General features: G+C 48.3%; 1 long non-coding RNA gene across 1 annotated transcript in view; it reads right to left on the reverse strand.

Annotated features, from left to right (window-relative positions):
• The window catches only part of LOC130357676 (uncharacterized), a 106,032-nt gene that overhangs the window by 51,814 nt on the left and 26,231 nt on the right, over positions 1–27,987 (reverse strand). The window contains exon 3 of the long non-coding RNA XR_008889219.1: positions 3,910–4,009. This is a non-coding gene — a long non-coding RNA (uncharacterized LOC130357676). The remainder of the gene's footprint in view (positions 1–3,909; positions 4,010–27,987) is intronic.

Consider the following 27,987-nt stretch of genomic DNA (forward strand, 5'->3'; position numbering starts at 1 on the left):
GTCCTGTGGGGGTCGGCGGTGTGTCCTATCTTACTGCAGACAATGGAGCGGGTGGTGGCTTGCTTTGGGGTGCCGTTGGCACCTGACAAAACGGAGGGGCCGACCACGCAGCTCACAATCTGGGGGTGGTGCAGGCTATCAATGCGCAGATGCTGCATTTGCCGCCGGTGGTTAGCTTGCTGCGGCACCTGGTCTTGTGTGGACTGCGACTCAACGCGCAATTCGTAGCTGTGCATGTTCCTGGGGTGTTGAATGAAATTGCTGACTCTCTTTCTCGTTTCCAGTGGGATTGTTTACGGGAGATGGTGCCAGAAGCAGAGGGCCGAGGGATACCTTGTCCGGAGGAGTTCTGGAGGCTGGTTTGACAGCGGCCCTGGCTCTGGTCCGCAGGTCATTCAGTGAGAGTACGTGGGCTGGCTATGCTAGATGCTGGAAGGAATGGGAAGAGTTGTTGGATGGTTTGGGGGAGTTGGGGTCTTCAGGGGCTTGGGAGGCGGCTGTTTTATACTTTGTTGGTAGGCTCTATGGGAGGGGACTTCGGTTTCTGGGCTTGGCCGCCGGCTGGCGGCTTTGGCCTTTTGGTTTCAGGTGCGGGGTTTGCCGGATGCCACTAAGGCATTTCTGGTCAGAAGGGCAGCTAGGGGTTTAAGGAGGGGTATGAAGGTTAGGTATTCCAGGATGCCGGTGTCCTTTGCCTTGTTGGGGGAGTTGTGTGGAGTTTTGCCCAGTATTTGTGTGTCGGGATTTGAGGGTGTTTTGTTTCAGTACACTTTTTCGTTGGCCTTCTTTGGGGCTTTTTGGGTGTCGGAGTTAGTTTCGCCTAGCAAGGTGTCGGGTGGGGGTTTGTTGATGGGGAATGTGTGTGAGACGGGGGGAGGTTTGGAGTGCCTGGTTCGTCGGTCAAAGACCAATCAATCAGGGAGGGGTTTTGTGGTTCGATTGGCTTGGTTTCGGTTGTATGTTCGCCCTCATTTGTTATGAGTCTTGTGTGAAGTTTTCTGGGAGTTGAGTTTTGTTATGTTTATGTTTTTCAGGTGGGGCCCCCTATCTGGTATGGATCCTAGGACAATCCTATGTGAGGAGGGGTGCCGAGAGGGCCGCGGGCCGCCCGGAGGGGCGACAGTTGGGGCTTCCGCGCGAGATGGCTCAGGTGAGGTGGATGGGTAAGGGTGGGCTGTTGTGGGCGGGAGTGCTCCCTTTTTTGCAAACATATGTCGGTTGGGATAGGACCCCCGATGTGTTAGTCATACATGCGGGGGGCAATGATTTGGGGAGCCGTACGGCTCGATCCTTGATGAGGGACATTAAGTTGGACCTCCTCAGGATTTGGTCGTCTTATCCAGGTATCCTGATCATCTGGTCGGATATTGTGGCGCGCTTGTGGTGGAGGCATGCCAGGTCCATTGCGGGGATTAATAGGGCGAGAGCTAAGGTTAACAGTGAGGTGGGCCATTTTGTGGTGAGAAATGATGGGCTGGTGGTGCGGCATCGTGAGTTGGAGGTCGCATCATCTGTTTTAATTGGGTCGGATGGGGTCCACTTGAACCCCATTGGAGTTGATTTGTGGACATGGGAAATTAGGATGATGGTGGAACGAGCAATTGCTTTGTGGGAGGATGGTCGTTTGTAAGGGTGTCACAAGCGGCCGTCATGGCAGGAGCTAGAGGGGGACTTGGAGACAAGTGGAGAGAAATTGGAGGTAATGGGATGGTGAGGCTGGGGGCGGAACCCAGCCTTGGGTGGTGAACCCCTCCGGGAGAGGCCCAAAGGGGTGGGGTCTCTGAAGGCGGTGCCCTGGGGCTAGGGGTGGGATGGCCCAGGGCAAAGTAGGAGACCCCAAGAAGGATCGGGAGGCCTCCAAGTCCCCCTCCGGCTAGGGGGGAGATTTAAAGTGGGAAATTTAGTTATTTGCACTATTTGCACTATTTGTTAAAGTTTGTTAAATGTTGGATTTTACATGCATTATGGTCAAGTGATGTTCACCTGAGTATTTATTAAATAAGATATTAATGTGTTTTGTTATTTAATAAAGTGGCCGCTGTGGCCTTTTCTACCAAAAGACGGTGTTGTGTGATGTTTGGTGGATATGGGTAAAATGGGTGGGGTCTCAGCATATGTAAATTTTACCCTAGTCAAGTTATGTAATTGTGTTCAGTCTGACCACAGTGCTCTCTGCTGACACCTCTGTCTGTGTCCGGAACCATCCAGAGTAGGAGCAAATCATAGCAAACCTATCCTGCTCTGGACAGTTCCAATCAAATCTGACTCTTTCATTGCATTAGTCTATGGAGGGACTAAGTTAGATTGGGCGGCCAACCGGGGAGTGGAGATCGCTGCCGCACATTTCTGCATTACTGACAATCGCACAAGTCTCAGGACTGCTGCTATGCATACTTTTGACATTATATTGAAAGCAATGCATACACACGTTGTAGTCTATCATGTGTTGCGATGAGTTAAATAAATCTTGCTACAGTCAATATCATTCCTGACTGTAATCCATCATCCACATTATCAGAGTGTGAAGAAATCTATTGTTACATAAAGCTGAAAATAGTAATGCTATTTACAGACAAACAATGGATTTCATGTAAAATCTCCTTTACCAAATGATCAATGCCGTGACATTTTCATTATCTATTATATCAGTTATTCTAAACTTACTTTCTCCCTTACAGGGTGGTCCCTGTTTCCCTATTGTATAACATGTAATAGGAGGAAATGCTGTACTTTTTACAACCATTTATTTTAGTTGTGCTGGGAGGGGCTGCATGAACGGCAGTCTGCTGCACATTCCCTGATCAAGTAAAGAGAGTGGTCGGCACTGTAGGTAGTGGTGCTTGTGGATATAGTAGAATATAGTATTTTGATAGAATCCTGGCACTTAGAAAATCTTCAGTGCAAGTATAATCTTTATTGCAACATAGGAAGCAGATACAAAACTCTTCACGTGTTCCAGTACCAAAGCCTTTTGGGGTGTATGGGGGGTCAGTAGAGATCCCTTCATTGTGTGATTTTTGGGTGTCCTAGTGGTCAGCCGTCCAATTGGCACATACAATCAATAATTATACTGAAGGTACTGAACCCCCTGACAAAAAGATATAGGTCCCTATTATGCCACCAAAACAGCTGTGACCCATGAAGGCATGTACTTCATAAGACATCTTAAAGGGGTACTCCACTGTCCCAGTGTTCTGAACATATTGTTCCAAATGCTGGGTGCGGGTTGTGGGGGTGTTGACAACACGCCCCCTCAATGCAAGTCTATGGGAGGGGGCGTGGCTGTGGACTTGCATTGAGGGGGCGTGGCCGTGACATCACAGACGCCACAGCCCGTACCCAGCGTTTGGAACAAAATGTTCTGAACGCTGGGACAGTGGAGTACCTCTTTAAGATGTCTTGTAATAGCTGGTACCAATTTGATGTTGTTTTTCCAGTACACCCTGTGACCCCAAGATGTCACATCAATGTGATAGTGTTGGTGCTGGCTTCGTCTATAGGGTGGGCCCCTAGAATCAATTTTCCTGGTAGGCTCAAGGCTGTCCAGATGAATGTCAGGACCCAATGTTTCCCAGCAATATGTCCCCCAGGTCATCAAACTGCCTTTGCTGGCTTTTCTCCATCCCAATGTGCATCCTGGTGCCATCTCTTCCCCATGTAAGGAATCCTTACGCACCCCGGTGTCCACATAATCTATAAAACACATGATTTAGCTGATCAGATCACCTTCTTCCATTGCTTCATAGTCCAGTTCCATTGTAGACACTTTTGACAGGCGTCATTGTGACAAGATAATCAGTGCTGTTTATATCATTGGTGGTTTTAATGTTATGGCTGATCTGTCTACACATCTATCTATGCAGGTATATTACATGCAGTGCTATAAGCCTGAAGCTATGTCACACTTACATGCTGTGTCTTTAAATTCTACTGTTCAACTGCTTTGTGTTGAGTCATAAACAGAGACTTGTGCTGATCTTTTGTGCGATACATGGGAACTGTTCTGGAACTGATAAGGTGGAAAATACATTAGAAACAGGAGAGTAAACACATTAAGCATATCATCTAAATACTGGCACAAGCATAAGAACAGCAGCAAAGAACAGGTCTACAACAACCTGTGGTGAAAGTTCTAATACTTTTATACTTTTATTAACATACAGTCAATTATTTTTGTCTATTATCTAGAAGTGATGCAGTTTCTAAAGTATTCGTGTAGATTTTGGTGTAGATTTCCACAGCAGATTTTTTGTGTGGAAAATGTACAGTAAATTAATATACAACTGGCATCTAACTGCCTAGATGCTGTGGTCACTAGTGTCTGCTGCATCTAGGGGGATAAATGGCCAGCAGCCGGCACCCACTGGGTATAGGGTCAAGCAGCACCTAAGGCCACTTTATAAATTTGCACTCAAGGTTATATGTACATCAAGTGTTGGAAAGTGGTTTAAAAATGTAAATCCTTAAAGGAGTAGTCCCATGTAGGAAAAGGAGAGTGCATAAGTGTCTGATTGCAGGGAGTCCAACCATTGGGACCCTCTATGATCTCCTGTAAGGAGCTCCAGCTCACCTCGCGCATAAAGCGGGGGTCGGAACATGCCCTCCATGCATTTCTACGGGAGAGTCAGAGATACATGATTACATCGCTCGTGTATCTCTGGCTCTCCTATAGAGATGCATGGATGGTGTGTGCCCACTACCGTTTCATGCGTGAGTAAAGCCGGAGCGCCATGCAGGAGTTTAGATCAGCCTTTACCTATCCGGGCATACTGGGAGTTGTTGTTTTGCAACAGCTGGTGGCACCCTGGTTGGGAAACACTGCCTCAGAGACATTGAAAAGCATTCCCTGTCCCACTGCTACTGTGTCATTAATGCCTCATCATAGTAAGCTGCCCCCTCCATTGTGTGAGAGCCATCTGTGGTAGCCCTTGGGGGGGTGTATGGTAGTGATGGTATGGTATCGGTATATGAGGGGTTAATGTTAACCCTATAGTTCGTGACGCCAGGCTGAGGGCTGATATGTTGAGGCAATGCTCCGGGCCTATCGCCGCCCTTCCCAGTAACCATAGGTGCATGAAATGACTGAATGTCCACAAGGAGATTGAACTTGAACAACTTTACTTAAGTGCTTGCGATACATCCAAGGCACAGTAACAGTCTCGTACAAACAGTCCTTATATTGCTCAGTCACTGACAGTTGTTGCGGACCTTGAGCTATTTAGAAAGTCTCTGAATTTAGGGTAGATATTTGCAGATCCGTCCAGATTTAGGGGTTATATTAGGTCCGGTGATGCTGCAGAGTGTCTGGGAATTGATACACTCTATATTCTGAATTACTCAGCTCTTGCCGCAAGGCTCGGGCCTAACTCACTGCGATAACTTCTGCGCAGATCCTTCTCGTTTGACAGCCCAAGAACAAGAGAGAGAAAAGATGGCCGCCACTCCCTTATATGGGCAGGGGGCGGGGTGAATCCGATTGGTCCGAACATCTGTCATTCACCATTACACAGAGTAATGGGATTGCTTCTGTCACAGGGCCTCCAAAGGTCCTTAAGCAAAATACCATAGAGTTTACTTAGTTACGTGACCCGCAGGTCCTGCAACGCTATGGAACCGGTAATTAACCATTTATCTACATATATATTACTATATTTACTGTTACGCCGAGCGCTCCGGGTTCCCGCTCCTCCCCGGAGCGCTCGCTTCACCTCCTCCGCTGCAGCGCCCCGGTCACGTCCTCTGACCCGGGGCGCTGCGATCCTGCTGCTAGCCGGGATGCGATTCGCGATGCGGGTAGCGCCCGCTCGCGATGCGCACCCCGGCTCTCCTACCTGACTCGCTCCCCGTCTGTTCTGTCCCGGCGCGCGCGGCCCCGCTCCCTAGGGCGCGCGCGCGCCGGGTCTCTGCGATTTAAAGGGCCACTGCGCCGCTGATTGGCGCAGTGGTTCCAATTAGAGTTATCACCTGTGCACTCCCTATATTACCTCACTTCCCTTGCACTCCCTTGCCGGATCTTGTTGCCTTAGTGCCAGTGAAAGCGTTCCTTGTGTGTCCCTTGCCAGTGTTTCCAGACCTTCTGCCGTTGCCCCTGACTACGATCCTTGCTGCCTGCCCCGACCTTCTGCTACGTCCGACCTTGCTTCTGCCTACTCCCTTGTACCGCGCCTATCTTCAGCAGCCAGAGAGGTGAGCCGTTGCTAGTGGATACGACCTGGTCACTACCGCCGCAGCAAGACCATCCCGCTTTGCGGCGGGCTCTGGTGAAAACCAGTAGTGGCTTAGAACCGGTCCACTAGCACGGTCCACGCCAATCCCTCTCTGGCACAGAGGGTCCACTACCTGCCAGCCGGCATCGTGACAGTAGATCCGGCCATGGATCCCGCTGAAGTTCCTCTGCCAGTTGTCGCTGACCTCACCACGGTGGTCGCCCAGCAGTCACAACAGATTGCGCAACAAGGCCAACAGCTGTCTCAACTGACCGTTATGCTACAACAGTTGCTACCACAGCTTCAGCAGTCATCTCCTCCGCCAGCTCCTGCACCTCCTCCGCAGCGAGTGGCCGCTCCTGGGATACGCTTATCCTTGCCGGATAAGTTTGATGGGGACTCTAAGTTTTGCCGTGGCTTCCTTTCCCAATGTTCCCTGCATCTGGAGATGATGTCGGACCTGTTTCCCACTGAAAGGTCTAAGGTGGCTTTCGTAGTCAGTCTTCTGTCCGGAAAAGCCCTGTCATGGGCCACACCGCTCTGGGACCGCAATGACCCCGTCACTGCCTCAGTACACTCCTTCTTCTCGGAAATCCGAAGTGTCTTTGAGGAACCTGCCCGAGCCTCTTCTGCTGAGACTGCCCTGTTGAACCTGGTCCAGGGTAATTCTTCCGTTGGCGAGTATGCCGTACAATTCCGTACACTTGCTTCAGAATTGTCCTGGAATAATGAGGCCCTCTGCGCGACCTTCAAAAAAGGCCTATCCAGCAACATTAAAGATGTTCTGGCCGCACGAGAAATTCCTGCTAATCTACATGAACTTATTCACCTAGCCACTCGCATTGACATGCGTTTTTCTGAAAGGCGTCAGGAACTCCGCCAAGATATGGACTCTGTTCGCACGAGGCGTTTCGTCTCCTCGGCTCCTCTCTCCTCTGGTCCCCTGCAATCTGTTCCTGTGCCTCCCGCCGTGGAGGCTATGCAGGTCGACCGGTCTCGCCTGACACCTCAAGAGAGGACACGACGCCGTATGGAGAACCTCTGCCTGTACTGTGCTAGTACCGAACACTTCCTGAGGGATTGTCCTATCCGTCCTCCCCGCCTGGAAAGACGTACGCTGACTCCGCACAAGGGTGAGACAGTCCTTGATGTCTACTCTGCTTCTCCACGTCTTACTGTGCCTGTGCGGATGTCTGCTTCTGCCTTCTCCTTCTCTACAGTGGCCTTCTTGGACTCTGGTTCTGCAGGAAATTTTATTTTGGCCTCTCTCGTCAACAGGTTCAACATCCCAGTGACCAGTCTCGCCAGACCCCTCTACATCAATTGTGTAAATAATGAAAGATTGGACTGTACCATACGTTTCCGCACGGAGCCCCTTCTTATGAGCATCGGATCTCATCATGAGAGGATTGAACTTTTGGTCCTCCCCAATTGCACCTCGGAGATTCTCCTTGGACTTCCCTGGCTTCAACTTCATTCCCCAACCCTGGATTGGTCCACTGGGGAGATCAAGAGTTGGGGGTCCTCTTGTTCCAAGAACTGTCTAAAACCGGTTCCCAGTAACCCTTGCCGTAACTCTGTGGTTCCTCCAGTAACCGGTCTCCCCAAGGCCTATATGGACTTCGCGGATGTTTTCTGCAAAAAACAAGCTGAGACTCTACCTCCTCACAGGCCTTATGATTGCCCTATCGACCTCCTCCCGGGTACTACTCCACCCCGGGGCAGAATTTATCCTCTCTCTGCCCCAGAGACTCTTGCCATGTCCGAATACGTCCAGGAGAATCTAAAAAGGGGCTTTATCCGTAAATCCTCCTCTCCTGCCGGAGCCGGATTTTTCTTTGTCTCCAAAAAAGATGGCTCCCTACGTCCTTGCATTGACTACCGCGGTCTTAATAAAATCACGGTTAAGAACCGCTACCCCTTACCCCTCATCTCTGAACTCTTTGATCGCCTCCAAGGTGCCCACATCTTCACTAAATTGGACTTAAGAGGCGCCTATAACCTCATCCGCATCAGAGAGGGGGACGAGTGGAAAACGGCATTTAACACCAGAGATGGACACTTTGAGTATCTGGTCATGCCCTTTGGACTGTGCAATGCCCCTGCCGTCTTCCAAGACTTTGTCAATGAAATTTTTCGTGATCTATTATACTCCTGTGTTGTGGTATATCTGGACGATATCCTAATTTTTTCTGCCAATCTAGAGGAACACCGCCGGCATGTCCGTATGGTTCTTCAGAGACTTCGTGACAACCAACTCTATGCCAAAATTGAGAAATGTCTGTTTGAATGCCAATCTCTTCCTTTTCTAGGATATTTGGTCTCTGGCCAGGGACTACAGATGGATCCAGACAAACTCTCTGCCGTCTTAAATTGGCCACGCCCCTCCGGACTCCGTGCTATCCAACGCTTTTTGGGGTTCGCCAATTATTACAGGCAATTTATTCCACATTTTTCTACCATTGTGGCTCCTATCGTGGCTTTAACCAAGAAAAATGCTGATCCCAAGTCCTGGCCTCCTCAAGCAGAAGACTCCTTTAAACAACTCAAGTCTGCCTTTTCTTCGGCTCCCGTGCTCTCCAGACCTGACCCTTCCAAACCCTTCCTATTGGAGGTTGATGCCTCCTCAGTAGGAGCTGGAGCTGTTCTTCTACAAAAAAATCCTTCCGGGCATGCTGTCACTTGTGGTTTTTTCTCTAGGACCTTCTCTCCAGCGGAAAGGAACTACTCCATCGGGGATCGAGAACTTCTAGCCATTAAATTAGCACTTGAGGAATGGAGGCATCTGCTGGAGGGATCAAGATTTCCTGTTATTATCTACACCGACCACAAGAACCTCTCCTACCTCCAGTCGGCCCAACGGCTGAATCCTCGCCAGGCCCGGTGGTCTCTGTTCTTTGCCCGATTTAATTTTGAGATTCACTTTCGTCCTGCCGATAAGAACATTAGAGCCGATGCTCTCTCTCGTTCCTCGGATGCCTCAGAAGTTGATCTCCCTCCGCAACACATCATTCCACCTGACTGCCTGATCTCCACTTCTCCTGCCTCCATCAGACAGATTCCTCCAGGAAAGACCTTTGTTTCTCCACGCCAACGCCTCGGAATCCTCAAATGGGGTCACTCCTCCCATCTCGCAGGTCATGCGGGCATCAAGAAATCTGTGCAACTCATCTCCCGCTTCTATTGGTGGCCAACTCTGGAGACGGATGTTGGGGACTTTGTGCGAGCCTGCACTATCTGTGCCCGGGATAAGACTCCTCGCCAGAAGCCCGCTGGTTTTCTTCATCCTCTGCCTGTCCCCGAACAGCCTTGGTCTCTGATTGGTATGGATTTTATTACTGATTTACCCCCTTCCCGTGGCAACACCGTTATTTGGGTGGTCGTTGATCGATTCTCCAAAATGGCACATTTCATTCCTCTTCCTGGTCTTCCTTCTGCGCCTCAGTTGGCTAAACAATTTTTTGTACACATTTTTCGTCTTCACGGGTTGCCTACGCAGATTGTCTCGGATAGAGGGGTCCAATTCGTGTCTAAATTCTGGAGAGCTCTCTGTAAACAACTCAAGATTAAATTAAATTTTTCCTCTGCATATCATCCCCAGTCCAATGGACAAGTAGAAAGAATTAACCAGATCCTGGGTGATTATTTGCGACATTTTGTTTCCTCCCGCCAGGATGACTGGGCAGATCTCCTTCCATGGGCCGAATTCTCGTATAACTTCAGGGTCTCTGAATCTTCCTCCAAATCCCCATTTTTCGTGGTGTACGGCCGTCACCCTCTTCCCCCCCTCCCTACCCCCTTGCCCTCTGGTCTGCCCGCTGTGGATGAAATTTCTCGTGACCTTTCCATTATATGGAGAGAGACCCAAAATTCTCTCTTACAGGCTTCTTCACGCATGAAGAGGTTCGCGGATAAGAAAAGAAGAGCTCCCCCCGTTTTTTCCCCTGGAGACAAGGTATGGCTCTCCGCTAAATATGTCCGCTTCCGTGTCCCTAGCTACAAGTTGGGACCACGCTATCTTGGTCCTTTCAAAATTCTGTGTCAAATTAATCCTGTCTCTTATAAACTTCTTCTTCCTCCTTCTCTTCGTATCCCTAATGCCTTTCACGTCTCTCTTCTCAAACCACTCATCCTCAACCGTTTTTCTCCCAAATCTGTTCCTCCCACTCCTGTTTCCGGCTCCTCGGACGTCTTCTCGGTCAAGGAGATTTTGGCTGCCAAAAAGGTCAGAGGAAAAAAATTTTTTTTAGTAGACTGGGAGGGTTGTGGTCCTGAAGAGAGATCCTGGGAACCTGAGGACAACATCCTTGACAAAAGTCTGCTCCTCAGGTTCTCAGGCTCCAAGAAGAGGGGGAGACCCAAGGGGGGGGGTACTGTTACGCCGAGCGCTCCGGGTTCCCGCTCCTCCCCGGAGCGCTCGCTTCACCTCCTCCGCTGCAGCGCCCCGGTCACGTCCTCTGACCCGGGGCGCTGCGATCCTGCTGCTAGCCGGGATGCGATTCGCGATGCGGGTAGCGCCCGCTCGCGATGCGCACCCCGGCTCTCCTACCTGACTCGCTCCCCGTCTGTTCTGTCCCGGCGCGCGCGGCCCCGCTCCCTAGGGCGCGCGCGCGCCGGGTCTCTGCGATTTAAAGGGCCACTGCGCCGCTGATTGGCGCAGTGGTTCCAATTAGAGTTATCACCTGTGCACTCCCTATATTACCTCACTTCCCTTGCACTCCCTTGCCGGATCTTGTTGCCTTAGTGCCAGTGAAAGCGTTCCTTGTGTGTCCCTTGCCAGTGTTTCCAGACCTTCTGCCGTTGCCCCTGACTACGATCCTTGCTGCCTGCCCCGACCTTCTGCTACGTCCGACCTTGCTTCTGCCTACTCCCTTGTACCGCGCCTATCTTCAGCAGCCAGAGAGGTGAGCCGTTGCTAGTGGATACGACCTGGTCACTACCGCCGCAGCAAGACCATCCCGCTTTGCGGCGGGCTCTGGTGAAAACCAGTAGTGGCTTAGAACCGGTCCACTAGCACGGTCCACGCCAATCCCTCTCTGGCACAGAGGGTCCACTACCTGCCAGCCGGCATCGTGACATTTACATTACCTTTACATAAATTACTAGGCTATTAGTTGGAATAGAGGTGACAAGGGGTAGGCTACATAACAGGGATCCCTACGTCCTAGGGACTCTGGCTATGGGGACCCACACATACATAGGTACCGTATAAGATGCGGTACCGGGACACCACAAACCCCCCTTACTTAAGACAAGTCGGCCTCGATGTCTGTCGCATGAGACAGAGGGACTAGGACTAAAACAGGATGCTATAGAACAGGATGATCTGTACTTTTGCTATACATCCTAAGTAGATTAAACACATTTACATTCTTTTGATACCTTTCCTAGTATCTGGATTAGGCTATTAGAAATCTATCTAGACATATAATACTATCTAGACATTCAATGCTATCTAGACATTTAAAGAAGCTATCTATCCTTTAGTTTCTAGCTTCCTGTACAACTTTATCAAACTTATTATACATTTTGAAGCTTACTAGACAATTAGGCAGCTATCTGACATGTAGTTGCTAGCTCCTAAGACACTTTATTAGCTCTCTATACATTTTTATGATGCTAAACTGAACATTAGCACATACTTCTATGCATAAGGCTAACTAGACATTAGTACAGCTTTCTATACAGTTAGCTTCAAGCTGACTAGGCATTTATATTATCTCACACATTCTATTTGCCAACAATAAGTTACCTGTTAGTACACGAAAGGTATACTGGCTAGCCGGAAGCTAGGTCACAGTAAGGGTGGCTGCTAGGGTCTATCGGCTACACGCTACTTATCCCTAGAGCACTTTCAAAACAACCTATTAGGTTATTCTTAGAATTACGTGTTTATTTTTTTCCCTATTTGCAAGAGCACCTACTGGCCAGGCAGAGCATCTCACACACGCAATGAAAGAAAAGAAGAAGTGTACCTAACAGTGGCAGGAATTGGGTATCAATATGCTACAATTCCTTAAGTGTTTTCTTAAGTGAGATATTTATTTTGATGTATGTACTAGAGAAATTTTGAGGTAGTACATTTAAGTGAGTAATCTAGGGTACTATGTGTACAAGTACTAGTTTAAGTGGAATTCCTTCATTAGACTGTTTTCTTATGTACAACCTTTACTTACTACTTATGTACACAGACATGAGGATACCTTCCTGTGTACAGAACCATATACATATTTACTATACATTTATCAACACTCCAACATGTTTCAGATGCATTCACCCGATAAGTGCAACATTTATCATAAGAGTTCTTATGAAGCTGCTGGTATATACATAGAGCAGACGTGTAAGGATCAGCAGTCCACCTACACTAAGAGTCCAAAGAAAATATACAAATTGGCGTGTAAGGATCAGCAGTCCACCTACACTAGGAGTTCATAGGAAGGGAAAGGTAAACATGGCCTTAACCACAACTCAGCCGGGTACAGTCCTTAATGAATCTCCTACAAGCTAGGAGTCTCTTGACTTAATAGTCCGGCACAAGCTTAGTGGTTACGTTGCTGAACTTTGAACTGGAACAATCTTAGGACAGTCCTGCTAGGCACAATTCTTGAACTTGGTTACTGTAAGACAAAATGGTTAGACAGAAAAACAATAGGACATTACTTTAGAGTCTCTTTAGAAGATGTTCTTCTTTACTCTTGTAGTGCCTCTCTTGGTTCCTCTATATATGCCAACATCAGGGGCAGGATCAGACTTAACATAGCTTTGCCACACCACATTGGTGAGGATGGAGTTGTGGAAGGCAGCTTGAGAAGGGGTTATAGGCTTACTAGCCGGGATCACAGTGGGGTAATAGGGCTTGAGCACCATCTCCAAATTAGGAGCAACCCACGACCCTTTCGTTGGTACCTTAGGAACTGGCAAACTCTCACTGCTCCGAGAGGGCCTTGGTACATCTGTGGGTACCCCAGGGTTAGACAAACTCTCACTGCTCCGAGAGGGTCTAGGTACCAACTTGGGTGGCCGCAACTTTGGCCTGTTTTCTTCACCCTGTGCAGAACTTGACTCTCGACGGTATGAAGAAGATGATGAACTTGACTCTTTACTGTACATAGATGATGATGAACTTGACTCTTTAGGCTCCTCCTCCTTGGGTACGCTGGTGGAGGCTTTAAGGGCAGACCTCGTCGGCCTCAAGCTGAAGGGATCGGACTCCCAATCCGTCGACGGGAAATGTTTGAAAGGAAGCTGTGTTGGGGCTGTTGGTCTGGTGACCGCTGCAGCCCATTCTCCACAAAGGCTCTGGACGGGGGTGTACTCCACAATTTCACCCACCTCCAAGGTATCAAATTTCTTATGGAGATATGGCCTTTGAACTGCTCGCTGTTTACGAGGATGGTCTGCCCAGTGTGGCAGTCAAGGAGTGTCCCATAACCTCTGATCTTGTCGAACTTGGCCACAGTTGTTCTTCTTCTTTCTAATGACTCCTCCTTCTCGGGGGTGATCCCATTTACGGATGTACAATGCTTCCATTTCTTTGGTATTTTCTTGATACCGCACTCTTTCTTCATAAGGAAAATGTACGTGCTTTGGAGCGTAGAGTTCTTTGTATCGGGCCTTTAGCTTTTCCATCAATTCGGCCAGCTCGGCTTCTTGATGGGCCCTTTCCCTTTCTGCAGTTGGGATTGGTGGGAGTGTCTTCCCAGGTAACGGTTGAAGTACTCTGTGCATGTACTCGATAAGCTAAGGCTCATCTCCGAACACCCATTGCGGCAATTTTGTTGAGCACGGTCGTGCACTTGGCAAGCTTGATTGAGGAATGACCTCAGGGCTGGAGGAGGAAGAATAAGCCGTCTCTGGCGGGGTACTCACAGCAGACTCCTCACATGGGATCTCGGCCCACGAGCCCCAGGTCCTGTGGTGAGGGGACATTGTCACCCGTGACGCACCTCCAGGTGTCCCTGCACTGTTCGCTGGAGGTGTCTCTGGCCAATCGTCATCATCATCAGGCAGTGGGGGAAGATTGCAGGCCCCCTCTTCGTCTAATGAAAACCGCTGCAGACGATCAGCAAGCTCTTGAAAAAGTTGGGCTGCGACTGCCACAACTTTCCGTGTTTCCGGCGCCATTTTGCCAACTTGACCACGTGGAACGCTGCTCTCTGCCATGTCTGTACTCTCCGTCTCTCTCTGCAGACTGAAGAGGTTGCTCTGCGTGGCATCTTTTATAGTAGGCTTCTCCAAAATGGCGCTGGGCGGGAAGGACGCTATCGGTGCAGCCCCGACTTCCGGTCCCTCCAGAAACGACTCCTTTTCCCTTTCGGCTGGGATACAGCCACTTGGCGTCCAAGCCCAGGGGCGGGGCATGGCGCAGCGCGGGCTTTCTTTGTGCGTTTTTCCGGCAGCAGTTCGGCTCCGCCTGTGCCGACCGGACCAGAGGATCGCAGCATGAACTCATTGCGCAGTTTACACATTTCAATTGTAAACAAATCTTCGCCTCCCCCCTTACTTTTCTCTTGGCCCCCTTGTGTGGTGCCCCACAAGCACCACTCTTGTACACAGCAACACATGAATAAAGTTCGCTTTCTGGGGGGGAGTACACTTTCACTAGTGGCAATAGTAGGCACACACCCGAATCCTGTTCGTGCAACGCCAAAAAGGCGTTGTGGTAGCCCTTGGGGGGGGGGTGTATGGTAGTGGTGGTATGGTATCGGTTAATGTTAACCCTATAGTTCGTAACGCCAGGCTGAGGGCTGGTATGCTGAGGCAATGCTCCGGCCTATCGCCACCCTTCCCAGTAACGATAGGTGCATGAAATGACTGAAGGTCCACAAGGAGATTGAACTTGAACAACTTTACTTAAGTGCTAGCGATACATCCAAGGCACAGTAACAGTCTCGTACAAACCGTCCTTATATTGCTCAGTGACTGACAGTTGTTGCGGACCTTGAGCTATTTAGAAAGTCTCTGAATTTAGGGTAGATATTTGCAGATCCGTCCGGATTTAGGGGTTATATTAGGTCCGGTGATCCTGCAGAGTGTCTGGGAATTGATACACTCTATATTCTGAATTGCTCAGCCGTTGCCGCAAGGCTCGGGCCTAACTCACTGCGATAGCTGCTGCGCATATCCTTCTCGTTTGACAGCCCAGGAACAAGAGAGAGAAAAGATGGCCCCCGCTCCCTTATATGGGCAGGGGCGGGGTGAATCCGATCGATCCGAACATCTGTCATTCATTACACAGAGCAATGGGATTGCATCCGTCACAGGGCGTCCAAAGGTCCTTAAGCAAAATACCATAGAGTTTACCTAGTCACGTGACCCGCAGGTCCTGCAACGCTATGGAACCGGTAATTAACCATTTATCTACATATATATTACTATATTTACATTACCTTTACATAAATTACTAGGCTATTAGTTGGAATAGAGGCGACAAAGGGGTAGGCTACACAACAGGGATCCCTACGTCCTAGGGACTCTGGCTATGGGGACCACACATACAAAGGTACCGTATAAGATGCGGTACCGGGACACCACACATCTCTACGACAATGATGCAGCAGCTTATTTGTATCTCCTCTCACCAATTTAAGCTGTTATGCCTTCTTAGTCTGCCCTTTCTTCTGGCTGAGATGGTTCTTTACAGTCACTGCAGCCTGCTGTTTGACTACAGAAACAGGATGCAGCTGCAGGGTCAATCACTATGATCTGTGTGCTGGAGAGCCTTGAGGAAACATTTACTGATAGAACCTGACTATCCACTTAACCCAGTGTTTCCCATCCAGTGTGCCTCCAGCTGTTGCAAAACTACAACTCCCAGCATGCCCGGACAGCCGATGGCTGTCCGGGCATGCTGAGAGTTGTAGTTTTGCAACAGCTGGAGGCACACTGTTTGGGAAACACTGATGTAACCAAGAGATTCTGTACACCAGTAGCAGTATATTATGAAGTGGCTATTGACCTCAACTTGACTTCAGGTGAAATTACACTCCATGGTTCACAATATCCACTTTAACCCCTTAAGGACCAGGGTTTTTTCAGTTTTTGCACTTTCATTTAAAAAAAAAATCATTGTGCTACAAAATTCAAGAAAAAACACCTTTTTGTAAATTTTGGGGGCTTCCGTTTCTACGCAGTAAATTTTCTTTGTAAAAATGACACCTTATCTTTATTCTGTAGGTTCATACGATTAAAATGATATCCTACTTATATAGGTTTGATTTTGTATTACTTCTGGAAAAAATCATAAATACATGCAGGAAAATTTATACATTAAAAATTGTCATTTTCTGACCCCTATAACTTTTTTATTTTTCCGCGTATGGGGTGGTATCAGGGCTAATTTTTTGCGCTGTGATCTGAAGTTTTTAGTGGTACCATTTTTCTATTGATTGGACATCTTGATTGCTTTTAATAAATTTTTTCATAATATAAAAAGTGCCCAAAAATACGCTATTTTGGACTTTGGAATTTGAGCGTACGCCATTGACCGTGCAGTTTATGTAATGATATATTTTTAAAATACGGACATTTCTTCACGCGGCGATACCACATATGTTTATTTTTATTAACACAGGTTTTTTTTTTTTTATGGGAAAAGGGGGGTGATTCTTACTTTTATTAGGGAAGGGTTTAAATTATCTTTTTTTTTTTTACTTTTTTTCTTGCAATGTTATAGCCCTCATAGGGGGTTATAACACTGGACACACTGATCTTTTACATTAATCATTGTAATCCCATAGGATAACATTGATTAGTGATTTTGCCGCTTGACTGCTCATACTTGGATCTCAGGCACTGAGCAGTCATTCGGCGATTGGACACCAGGAGGAAGGTAGGGGCCTTCCTTGTGTCCTCCAGCTGTTTGGGATGCTGCGATTTCGCCGCAGCGGTCCTGAACAGCCCACTGAGCTAGCTGGGGGTAGTTTACTTTCATTTTAGATGCAACAATCAACTTTGAATGCCACGTCTAAAGGGTTAATAGCGTGCGGCACAGAGATCAGTGCTGCGCGCTATTAGCCACGGGTCCCCGCCGTTGTTTGAGGCCGGGTGCTGCGCGCTATTAGCCACGGGTCCCCGCCGTTGTTTGAGGCCGGGCACAACCCACTATGACCCCGCATTGTAGAAAGGGAGCAGACTCATGGCGTATAGTTATACCCTGTGTCCTTAACAGGTTAAAAATAGTTAATTTATAGTTAAAGGGGTAGTCAGGCAAAAAACAACATAGCCCCTATCCACAGGATTGGGGATAAGTGTCCATTCTCAGGGGGTCCAACCGCTGGAACCCCCTGTGATTTCCTGACTGGTGCCCCGTCTCTCTGAGAAGAGCACGTGTTACAGACAGTATGCGCTCCATCCATTTTTGTGGGAGCGCTTAAGAGTGCTGTACTAGAGTTTCTTCAGCGCTCCCATAGAAAAGAATGGAGCGCATGCCTCCTGTTAGGGAGCCGGGCTGCCATGCAGGAGATCGCAGGGGGACCCCCCCAAGATCAAACACTTATTCTCTATCCTGACTTTGGACTACCCCATTAACCCCTTAAGGACCAGGGGTTTTTCCGTTTTTGCACTTTCATTTTTTCCTCCTTACTTTAAAAAAAATCATAACTCTTTCAATTTTGCACCTAAAAATCCATATGATGGCTTATTTTTTGCGCCACCAATTCTGCTTTGTAATGACATCAGTCATTTTACCCAAAAATCTACAACAAAACGGGGAAAAAAATCATTGTGCGACAAAATTGAAAAAAACACACCATTTTGTAATTTTTGGGGGCTTCCGTTTCTATGCAGTACATTTTTCGGTAAAAATTACACCTTCTCTTTATTCCGTAGGTCCATATGATTAAAATGATATGAAAAAATGATTTTTTGCGCCGTGATCTGAAGTTTTTAGCGGTACCATTTTTGTATTGATCGGACTTTTTGATTGCTTTTTATTCATTTTTTCTTGATATGAAAAGTGACCATAAATGCACTATTTCGGACTTTTTTGCGCGTATGCCATTAACTATGCGGTTTAATTAATGATATATTTTTTATAATTTGGACATTTCTGCATGCGGAAATACCACATACCGTATATACTCGAGTATAAGCCGACCCGAGTATAAGCCGAGACCCCTAATTTCAACCCAAAATCCCAGGAAAAGTTATTGACTCGAGTATAAGCCTAGGGTGGGAAATACCTCATCCCCCCCTGTCATCATCCAGACCCGTCATTAACATCCTCATCATCATCCCCTTGTCATCATCCCACACATCCCCCCTTCATCATCCCCTTATCATCCCACACATCCCCCCTTCATCATCCCCTTGTCATCATCCCACACATCCCCCCTTCATCATCCCCTTGTCATCATCCCACACATCCCCCCTTCATCATCCCCTTATCATCCCACACATCCCCCCTTCATCATCCCCTTATCATCCCACACATCCCCCCTTCATCATCCCCTTGTAATCATCCCACACACCCCCTTCATCATCCCCACCCCCCTTCATCATCCTCTTCTCATCATTCGCCCTCAGTGGTCTTCAACCTGCGGACCTCCAGAGGTTTCAAAACTACAACTCCCAGCAAGCCCGGGCAGCCATCGGCTGTCCGGGCTTGCTGGGAGTTGTAGTTTTGAAACCTCCGGAGGTCCGCAGGTTGAAGACCACTGCGGCCTTCAACATCATCCAGCCCCCTCTCACCCCCTTTAGTTCTGAGTACTCACCTCCGCTCGGCGCTGGTCCGGTCCTGCAGGGCTGTCCGGAGAGGAGGTGGTCCGGTGAGGAGGTGGTCCGGGCTGCTATCTTCACCGGGGGCGCCTCTTCTCCGCGCTTCCGGCCCGGAATAGAGGCGTTGCCTTGACAATGACGCAGGAGTACGTTGGCAATGAACGCACCTCTGCGTCGTTGTCACGGCAACGTGACTATTCTGAGGCCGGGCCCGAAGCGCTTAGAAGAGGCCTCCCCGGTGAAGATAGCAGCCCGGAACCACTATCCCACCGGACCACCTCCTCACCGGACAGTCCTGCAGGACCGGACCAGCGCCGAGCGGAGGTGAGTATTCAGAACTAAAGGGGGTGAGAGGGGGCTGGATGATGTTGAAGGCCGCAGTGGTCTTCAACCTGCGGACCTCCGGAGGTTTCAAAACTACAACTCCCAGCAAGCCCGGACAGCCGATGGCTGCCCGGGCTTGCTGGGAGATGTAGTTTTGAAACCTCTGGAAGTCCGCAGGTTGAAGACCACTGCGGGTGGGGGGAGTTCACTCGAGTATAAGCCGAGGGGGGTGTTTTCAGCACGAAAAATCGTGCTGAAAAACTCGGCTTATACTCGAGTATATACGGTATGTTTATTTTTATTTACATAGTTTTTTTTTTTTTTAAATGGGAAAAGGGGGGTGATTCAAACTTTTATTAGGGAAGGGGTTAAATGATCTTTATTCACTTTTTTCATTTTTTTTGCAATGTTATAGCTCTCATAGGGGGCTATAACACTGCACACACTGATCTTTTACATTGGTCAATGGTTTCTCATGGGAAACCATTGATCAATGATTCTGCCGCTTGACTGCTCATGCCTGGATCTCTGGCACTGAGCAGTCATTCGGTGATCGGACAACAGGAGGCAAGGTAAGGGACCCTCCTGCTGTCTTACAGCTGTTTGGGATGCCGCGATTTGACTGCGGCGATCCGGAACAACCCACTGAGCTAGCCGGGGGTAGTTTAGTTTCACTTTAGACACAGCGATCAACTTTGAACGCCGCGTCTAAAGGGTTAATAGCGTGCGGCACCGGGATCAGTGCCGCCCACTATTAGCCAAGGGTCCTGGCCATTGCTAGGTGCCGGGCCCGACCCGCTATGATGCAGGGCCACGCCGTGGCCCCACGTTATAGAACGGGAGTGGACTCAGGACATACCGGTACGTCCTTGGTCCTTAAGAGGTTAAGGCAGATAGTGTGCTTAGAGAGTTGTATTTCCTTTGAAATAGTCAGTAACTCTGTTACACTGAAAACAGAATGGATTACTGGTCTTGCGACATTCCATGTTATCTTGGTAACACATCTCTTCTGTCAAATCAAATTTAAATTATAGGCCTTAAACTTTGTTACCGCTTTATAATAATTAGCATTTAAAGTTTGTTGTTTAGCAAAGCGGACATGAAGCAGGTAACCTTCACTGTGAAATGTGTCCCTTAAGTTACAGTACATAGGGATCTGTTTCCAGTGCCATCTGTTGTGCGTGGTATTTTCTGTATGTAGAGAATCGTTAATTCCTAATGATAATTTGTTGTCCCTTAGTCCTAACAGCAGCACGCAAATACCCCATCTGTGCTGCGTGTAGGACTTAAGGGAAAGGCCACGTTAACATGGGCATATTTTATATTGTACAATATATAGTATATTTGTACTGTAAAAGAGTGGATCCTAGGCAGAATTTTTTTTTTAATGGACGTATCTGTATTTTTGTACCATCCTCAATCTCATGCAATTCATACTTACCTATAATTATTTCTTGTTCGACTCCACCTTCTACCACTAGCTCAGGGGTACAGCAATGGGCAGCCAATGTGCCCCCAGCTACGCCAACTTAACCCTGGGCTGGTGGGAGGACACCATCGTTTTTACAGACTCCACTGTAAACTGGGCCAAACACATCTTCACAAATTACATCGACGTTGTGTTCATCATCTGATCAGGTTCCAAAATACAATTCAAAGCAAAATGAAATTGGTCTACATTTCACATCAGACATACAACAATCTCAACCCCCACTTCTTGGATGTTCTGATATACAAAAATGACCTAGGACAACTGGAGACAACACTATTATGAAAACCAACAGCAGCGAACAATCTACTTAGATGGCAACGTTCCCATCCATTACCTCTTCGTAGAGAAATCCCGAAAGAGCAATTCCTCAGAATCCGTAGGAACTGTTAGTCGGAGGATGTGTTCCAGCAAGAAGCCTCTAAGCTTTATTCCTGGTTCCAAGAGCGTGGCTACCCAAAAATACATCTAAACACAGCTCTGCAGTCTGCTCAATCCACCCCATGGCACAATCTCTTTAAACCTCGAGTTGAAGTTGAGGATAGGGGCTTCACTCGTATTATTGCAACCTACGATGTAGCATCCAATGATATACGTAACATTATCAAGAAATATTGGGACATCTTAAAGATGGACCCAGACCTAAAGGAGGCGGTGAGCCCCTACCCACTAATCTCTTTTAGAAGTGGCCACAATGTGGGTGACAGATTAGTGACTAGTCACTATGCACCACCTCAACCACAAACAAACTGGTTGTCGCAAAGAAGACCAGGGACATTAAGATGTGGAAGGTGCAGAGCTTGCCAATTTGTCAAAATGGACCACCAGTATTTTGACACTAAACTCAACCGATCCTTCTCCAGCAAGTCTTTTGCGAACTGCAAAACCACTGGGATGGTCTATATTGCTGTCTGCATCTGTGGTCTAAGATATATTGGGAAAACTCATGAATTCAAATGTAGAATTCTGAAAAATGTGGGAAACATTAATAACAACCGGGATAAACCAATCGCAAGACATGTAAACACCAAGCATAAAGGGAAACCCACTGTTTTCCAATTCAAAGTCCTTGAAGTCATACAAACCTTCCTGAGGAGGGGGAATATTGACAACATACTTGTTCAAAAAGAAACATGTTGGATCTTTACTTCGGACATGCAACACCCCCACTGTCTCAACGAAAATCTTAATTTTACCAGTTTTATATAATTTACCAGCCATTTCAACTCGCAACAAAACTCCCCCCCCCCCCATCAATCACATCACTTCTATCTCTCCCTTGGTTTAAGACCCTTGATGCCACATTGCCCCCCCCCCCCCCTCCATTCCTTTTACTATTTTTATGGACAGTTGTATCCATGCTATCCATACCTATTGTAAAATGTATATAACTATATAGGGACTGTTTACTATTACTATATAACATATTACTTATAACACCATGTCTACCATATTATGAGCTAGTTTATGGTCACTATTCCCCTATTTAATATTGATATACCTCTATTTATATTCATATTGCCAATTATTGGTGGTGCAGCGGCATCTTTAGCTGATTATTATGCCCATCAGTGGTGATTCAGCGTATACTATGATATACTGTTGTCCCAGTCGTATACCATTCACAATTTACACTGCTAATGCCTGGCTCTCTCCTACATATAGCTGTATTATTACACGCACAGCCCTCCCTCCCGACGCCACGCAATCTACGCAGGCTCCGGCGGACTTAGCTTTATGCATCTGGCCTTGCATTAAAGCCGGCACTGCCGCATCAGTGCAGGCGCCAGCTTGCGTTCCACGGTGCAACGCATTCTGACCGGTCGCGGCGCCTATGACACACTTCTGGTATCGGGCCATATATCGCGCCCTCTTACAAACCTGCGCCGCACAGACTGCAGACAGACATAAGATGTGTACCCCAGTTCCCCCGGTAAGTACACTGAATCACCACTGTTTTTATTTATTATCTGGCTAATATCTCCTCCCTATATCTAATATCCACCAATGCAATTCTTTATGTTATACTATTATCTCCCCATTTACTTGCCATTTATTATTTTCCATAACCCCTGCATTATAGGTTAATATGCAACAATGACCTATCCACCATTTATCCTGCATCATGGGTTATCCGTGACACCCAGGCCCACCCACTGCACCACAAACTCCTAGTGGCCCCCACCTTTTATCTGGCCTCACCATATACATATACATAGTGTTTATACAACAATTGGTATTGCACTCTAGCCTTTCTATCACCCTATAATATACTATATTTTATTGATATAATTATCTACCAATTTATATTCCATATGTTAACACTGTAGCGTGTCATAGGTATATTATTTCATGATTACCTTAATTTTACATGAACAAGGTGGGATCTTCTCTTTGGTCATCTACTGGGAAACCTGGCCGGACTGAGCATACATCCCAGAGACACTATCATCAGGTACTCCTTCTCCAGCCGGTACAGTTATACCCATCTTTACTATCTATCTCCTATGACCTTTCATCTTCTCTTACCTTACTGTAGACCGCCTGCCTCTACCTTGGACCTAGCACCTACATAAATATCAACCTAACGGCTAGCTACCTATCTACAAGGTAACGGTGCTCTCCATCCTCCTCATACCTATTATCCTATGACAGTTATATTAAAAGTATACTTACCAACCTCTATTTATCTTATTTTAGATTACTATGATACTCATCTCAACTGTCCACACGTTTGCACCTATCCTCTTCTATAACCAAAGTGAGGATTACCCATTACACGCACACCATCAAGCATCATCTAGCTTTACATGTGAAGGCTCGCTGACGGCCGTGCATGGGTCCTGGTGAGCCTTCTCTAAGTATTCCTGACTAACCCTGAGGAGCTACCTGCAGTTATACAGAGTAGCGAAACTCGTTGGATGTGTATGGTATTACTTGTATATGCATAATGATATCCTTGGTTGTGCAATTAATATATTGATTCATCTTTAATCGTTGAATAATGTGTTATACCCCTGGGGAACACCCACGGGTACAGATTGTTACATTATCCATCACATGTCATTTCCCCCTATGCTATCCAATTTTGTGTGTCTGTATTGATATTTGATGGTTTATGGGAATTTGTCTTATTCAGCTAATCATACCTGTGTATCATATCTACTATCTATATCCCAGACCTAGCCAGGGGCCAACTAGGAGGTTCTGGTGTAGGCCCAGGTCATAAGGACAGGGGGCCTACAGTTGACAGGCAGGCATCTCAGATAGTGGTAAGATCAGGGTCCCCCACTTGACCCCATTATTGTCTGCAGGCCGATGAAATATTCATCTACACGGATTGTATTTATTACTTTGTCTTGAACCACTATTATTATTATATTGAGAATGAATAAGTATGGTACTGGAAAATGTTTTTCTTGAATTCCCTTAGTCCTAACAGCAGCACACAAATACCCCATCTGTGCTGCTGGTAGGCTTTAAGGGAAAGGCCACTTTAACATGGGCATATTTTATATTATACAATATACAGTATATTTGTACTGTAAAAGAGTGGATCCTAGGCAGAAAAAAAAAATTGTCCTCTACTGCTGACAGAAGAAAAATATCCTCTATTGCTGACAGAAGAGCACGGACAGGTACAACCCAGCACCGCTTGAATCCATTATTTAAAAAAACTATAGTAAATAGTCCCTCACATTAGGTGTAGGCAGCAGAGTTCCCTCTCATTAGGTGTAGGCAGCAGAGCTCCCTCACATTAGGTGTAGGCAGTAGAGATCAATCACAGTAGGTGTAAGCAGCCGAGTTTCCCCACAGTGGGTGTAGGCAGCAGAGTTCCCCAACAGTGGGTGTAGGCAGCAGAGTTCCCCCCCACAGTGGGTGTAGGCAGCAGAATTCCCCCACAGTGGGTGTAGGCAGCAGAGTTCCCCCACAGTATGTGTAGGCAGCAGAGTTCCCCCAGAGTGGGTGTAGGCAGCAGAGTTCCCTCACAGTGGGTGTAGGCAGCAGAGTTCCCCCACAATAGGTGTAGGCAGCAGAGTTCCCCCACAGTGGGTGTAGGCTATGAAGTTCCCTCATAGTAGGTGTAGGCAGCCGGGTACCCCCTCAGTAGAAGTAGGATGAGGGGTCCCCCCCACAGTTGGTGTAGGCAGCGAGGTCCCTCCCACAGTTGGTGTAGGCAGTGGGGTCCCCCCCACAGTAGGTGTAGTCAGCCGGGTCCCCCCACAATAGGTGTAGGCAGCCTGGTCCCCCTACAGTAGGTGTAGGCAGCTGCGTCCCTCCACACTAGGTGTAGGCAGCCAGTTCCCCCCACAGTAGGTGTAGGCAGTGGGGTCCCCCACAGTAGGTGTAGGCAGCAGGGTCCTCCCACAGTAGGTGTAGGCAGTGGGGTTCCCTCCACAGTAGGTGTCGGCACTAGGTTCTCCCCACAGTAGGTGTCGGCAGTGGGGTCCCCCCACAGTAGGTGTAAGCAGCAGGGTACCCCCACAGTAGGTGTAGGCAGTGGGGTTGCCCCACAGTAGGTGTCGGCAGCAGGGTCCCCCCACAGTAGGTGTCGGCAGCAGTTTCCCCCCCCCCCCCCAATCTCAGGTTGAAAAAAATGATGCTCAACTAATGTCCCACGCAGCGATCTCCTCAGCAGCAGGGCCCATGTCTTCTTTCCTCCACAGTGCAGACGCCAATGAGTGACATCATCGGCATCTGCACTGCGCAGCGGGGGCAGAGGTCACGTCTCCTCTGTGTAGGCGCAGATGCGGCTCACACAGAGGGGACACCTTCTCCTGTATGTGCGTGTGTCACGATGCCGGCTGGCAGGAGGTGGATCCTCTGTGCCAGAGAGGGATTGGCGTGGACCGTGCTAGTGGACCGGTTCTAAGTTACTACTGGTGTTCACCAGAGCCCGCCGCAAAGCGGGATGGTCTTGCTGCGGCGGTAGTAACCAGATCGTATCCACTAGCAACGGCTCAACCTCTCTGACTGCTGAAGATAGGCGCGGTACAAGGGAGTAGACAAAAGCAAGGTCGGACGTAGCAGAAGGTCGGGGCAGGCAGCAAGGATCGTAGTCAGGGGCAACGGCAGGAGGTCTGGAACACAGGCTAGGAACACACAAGGGAACGCTTTCACTAGGCACAAGGGCAACAAGATCCGGCGAGGGAGTGCAGGGGAAGTGAGGTATACATAGGGAGTGCACAGGTGAAGACACTAATTGGAACCACTGCGCCAATCAGTGGCGCAGTGGCCCTTTAAATCGCAGAGACCCGGCGCGCGCCCTAGGGAGCGGGGCCGCGCGCGCCGGGACAGGACCGAGGGAGAGCGAGTCAGGTACGGAAGCCGGGGTGCGCATCGCGAGCGGGCTGTGGATCTGACCAGGGCGCTGCCGTAGCGAGGATGTTGCGAGCGCTCCGGGGAGGAGCGGGGACCCGGAGCGCTCAGCGTAACAGTACCCCCCCCCTTGGGTCTCCCCCTCTTCTTAGAGCCTGAGAACCTGAGGACCAGACTTTTATCTAGGATATTGTCCTCAGGTTCCCAGGATCTCTCTTCAGGACCACAGCCCTCCCAGTCCACTAAAAAAAAAGTTTTTCCTCTGACCTTTTTGGAGGCCAGTATCTCCTTTACGGAGAAGATGTCTGAAGAACCGGAGACAGGAGTAGGAGAAATAAGTTTGGGAGAGAAACGGTTGATGATGAGTGGTTTAAGAAGAGAGACATGAAAGGCATTAGGAATACGAAGAGAAGGAGGAAGAAGAAGTTTGTAAGAGACAGGATTAATTTGGCACAAGATTTTGAAAGGACCAAGATAGCGTGGTCCCAATTTGTAGCTGGGAACACGGAAGCGGACATATTTAGCGGAGAGCCATACCTTGTCTCCGGGAGAAAAAATGGGGGGAGCTCTTCTTTTCTTATCAGCAAACTTCTTCATGCGTGATGAAGCCTGTAAGAGAGAATTTTGGGTCTCTTTCCATATGGTGGAAAGATTACGAGTTATTTCATCCACAGCGGGCAAACCAGAGGGCAAGGGAGTAGGGAGGGGGGGAAGAGGGTGACGGCCGTACACCACGAAAAATGGGGATTTGGAAGAAGATTCAGAGACTCTGAAATTGTACGAGAATTCGGCCCATGGAAGAAGATCTGCCCAGTCATCCTGGCGGGAGGAAACAAAATGCCGTAAATAATCACCCAGGACCTGGTTAATTCTTTCTACTTGCCCATTGGATTGAGGATGATAAGCAGAAGAAAAGTTTAATTTAATCTTGAGTTGTTTACAGAGAGCCCTCCAGAATTTTGACACGAATTGGACGCCTCTATCCGAGACGATCTGCGTGGGCAACCCGTGAAGACGAAAAATGTGTACAAAAAATTGTTTTGCCAACTGAGGCGCTGAAGGAAGACCAGGAAGAGGAATAAAATGTGCCATCTTGGAAAATCGATCAACGACCACCCAAACAACAGTGTTGCCACGGGATGGGGGTAAGTCTGTAATAAAGTCCATACCAATCAGAGACCAAGGCTGTTCGGGGACAGGCAGAGGATGAAGAAGACCAGCAGGCTTCTGGCGAGGAGTCTTATCCCGGGCACAGACAGTGCAGGCCCGCACAAAATCAACAACATCCGTTTCCAGAGTCGGCCACCAATAGAAACGAGAGATGAGTTGCAAGGATTTCTTGATGCCCGCATGGCCTGCGAGATGGGAGGAGTGACCCCATTTGAGGATTCCGAGGCGTTGGCGTGGCGAGACGAAGGTCTTCCCTGGAGGAGTTTGCCTGATGGAGGCTGGAGAAGTGGAGATCAGGCAGTCAGGAGGAATGATGTGTTGCGGAGAGAGCTCTACTTCCGAGGCATCCGGGGAACGAGAGAGAGCATCGGCCCTAATGTTCTTATCGGCAGGGCGAAAGTGAATTTCAAAATTAAACCGGGCAAAGAACAGAGACCACCTGGCCTGGCGAGGGTTCAGCCGTTGGGCAGACTGGAGATAGGAGAGATTCTTGTGATCGGTGTAAATAATAACTGGAAATTTTGATCCCTCCAGCAGATGCCTCCATTCCTCAAGTGCTAATTTAATGGCCAGTAGCTCTCGATCCCCGATGGTGTAGTTCCTCTCCGCCGGAGAGAAGGTCCTAGAAAAAAAACCACAAGTAACAGCATGCCCAGAAGAATTTTTTTGTAGAAGAACCGCTCCAGCTCCTACTGAGGAGGCATCGACCTCCAATAGGAAGGGTTTAGATGGGTCAGGTCTGGAGAGCACGGGAGCAGA

The sequence above is a fragment of the Hyla sarda genome, chromosome 2 (assembly GCF_029499605.1).
Source record: "Hyla sarda isolate aHylSar1 chromosome 2, aHylSar1.hap1, whole genome shotgun sequence".
Classification (NCBI taxonomy): domain Eukaryota; kingdom Metazoa; phylum Chordata; class Amphibia; order Anura; family Hylidae; genus Hyla; species Hyla sarda.